The sequence below is a fragment of the Alosa sapidissima genome, chromosome 12, assembly GCF_018492685.1.
Source record: "Alosa sapidissima isolate fAloSap1 chromosome 12, fAloSap1.pri, whole genome shotgun sequence".
Taxonomy (NCBI): domain Eukaryota; kingdom Metazoa; phylum Chordata; class Actinopteri; order Clupeiformes; family Clupeidae; genus Alosa; species Alosa sapidissima.
The window spans coordinates 339,900-342,468 of NC_055968.1; positions in this window are offsets into that span (position 1 = coordinate 339,900).

The window sequence follows — 2,569 nt, forward strand, 5'->3', positions numbered from 1 at the left end:
AACTGGCCATACATGTGTCTAATATTTCACTGCCTTTGTAACATAGTGATAGCCAACCTTAGAAAAACATTGAGTAGCAAAATCGCTATGGTTTAACCGTAGGTCTCCCTTCCACTCAGCGGCCACGACCATCGCTGCTGCTTAGCTTAAAAATTAGGCCTACAATCACATGCCATAGGAGGAGTTCCATAGATATACTGACACGGGGAGATGTTTGGCAGGCTTAGGCTATCCAAGAAAAACGAATCAAATTAACCAAAGGCTGGCCTTGTATTAGGCTAGGTGAACTTGGCCATTAAACAGGAGACTTTTTGTGGCCCATCTGTAAACAATTCTGGGTCTTAAATTTAAGTATATGTTTGCCATTTCCGTGCTATTGCTCTATATGCATTTCCATGTTTGCACTGCACGGCTATACCAAAAAATATTTGACTGTGGCGCGCAATTTTACACATGGAGGCGCACCTTGAAACAGTGTTTACCCAAATCCAACCCTTCCCATAACGTGTAAGGTAAATTGTGCTTGCTAGTATGATTAGTTTCTTTTAACTTGTCGGCCAGCTAGCCACGGTTATATGACCTATATTTCGAAGGAAAATTGACTGCGAACCACAAGTGTGAAATCGTGTGTAAGCCTATACAAACTGGAGAGTGACGTCACCAGTCGAAATAGCGGTACCCCACGAAGCTCACGGTATAATTCAAACACTGAGTAGATCGTACTGTTATACGAAACATAAAAGGTAAATTCCCATTTATACAGTCAACTGCAATGCCTACTACTGCAACACCCTCCTGACAGGTCTCCCAGCCTGCACAGTGAAACCTTCAGATGATCCAGAATGCGGCGGATCTGCTCCCATCTACTTGAATGCCCTCATACAGACATACGCTACCTCCAGACTGTTGCGCTCCTCAGACGAACGACGTCTAGCTCTGCCACCGGTACACTCAGGCCAATCCAAACTTTTCTCATCTGTTGTTCCTCGTTAGTGGAACGCACTGCCAGTTACTACAAGGGCAGGGACATCCCTCTCCAAGTATATATTTTTTGGGCTTTTTATGCCTTTAATTTCATAGGACAGTGGAGCATGACAGGAAGCGAGTGGGAGAGAGTCGGGGTGGGATCCGGAAAGGACCACAGGGCGGGAATCGAACCTGGGTCGATTGCGTACGGTGCACGTGCCCCAGCCAGTTGCGCCACGGCTGAGGCCATCCCTCTTCATTTTCAAAAAACTCCTGAAGACCCAGCTCTTCAGAGAACATATCCTCTCATAGCACTACTTACAACTAGTCTTGCTGATCCTAGCTTTCACTGATGCACTTATTCTTACTGTACGCTACCTTTTTTAAATTGACCTAAAATTGTTGAGAGAATTGCTTTAAAACTTAAACTGTTTACCATGTTGTTAGTCGCTTTGGTTAAAAATGCGTCAGCCAAATGTAATGTAATGTAACTGAAATGGTTAGCAATAATAGCGAAATGCACTGATCAATGCTAGATCAGTAGCATCAGGCCCATCAGAAGTCCTCAAATCCAAGGCCTTGTGGCTGAGGGCTCATCCCAGGTGATTGCCAAATTGTGGAGGACTGCACAGGTGACTTATGTTGCTTGCCCTTTGTGGTGTAGTTCGTAGGCCAAAGGATAGGCAAGCAACGGAACTCTTCAGCATGCCAAATGTTCGCTAAATGTAGCAACGAGTTTTTCTGTGGCTTTCATTGAACCATTGGCATCTGCACAGGTTGCTGACCTCCAAACAAGTGTGATGAGGTACCGCCACAGAGGATAGGCCCGATCTCCAAGGAGTCCACGGTAAGACCGCTCTTCAAATTGAGCCTTGAGGTGGCTGCTGTTGAAAATGCGTGCATCATGCACACTGCCGGGCCATCTCGCTACTACATTGCGAATGCGCATGTTATCGCAAAACATTTGATAGTTTATAGAGCTGTATGTAATAGAAACAGTGATATTATAAAAAGAATGTTATTACTTACTAATATTATTGCAAAACGTCTGCTCCACTATCTGACACATCAAAATGTTTCACAGGCATTAAAGTCAGTTGTGACATTAATTATGTACACCGCACAAATGCATTTTGCCTAGTGTATATTTGTTACGTTTAGGCAGACCAAATATCAGGGGATGTAGCCTAGCGCAATGCTAACTGACAGACCAATTGGCCCTATATATTTTGTGAGACGTGCAATGTTGACCACATGAATTTCCCCAAGGAGCTATTACCTTGGAAAATAATATCCCTTTTTCCTATGTGTAAACAGGTATGTGTAGACGAGGGACTGTTGCTCATCTGTCCATCATCGTACAAAGCCCAATTTGATTGGTCCAAACAGCTCTGGTTCGGGCATAGTTGCTTCACCACGGAACAAGTCCAGACAGAACTTCCCAACCTTAAATGTTTTGGGCGGGGCTAATTTCGGCTGGCATCCAGGCTACTGATAGTTGCCTCAGAGCTTAAAATATGGGCTATTATAAGGCGTGTCAAATGTTACTTCACTGAAATAATACAAGACAAGTCTAAAAAATGGATCCAGATATGTTCCATCA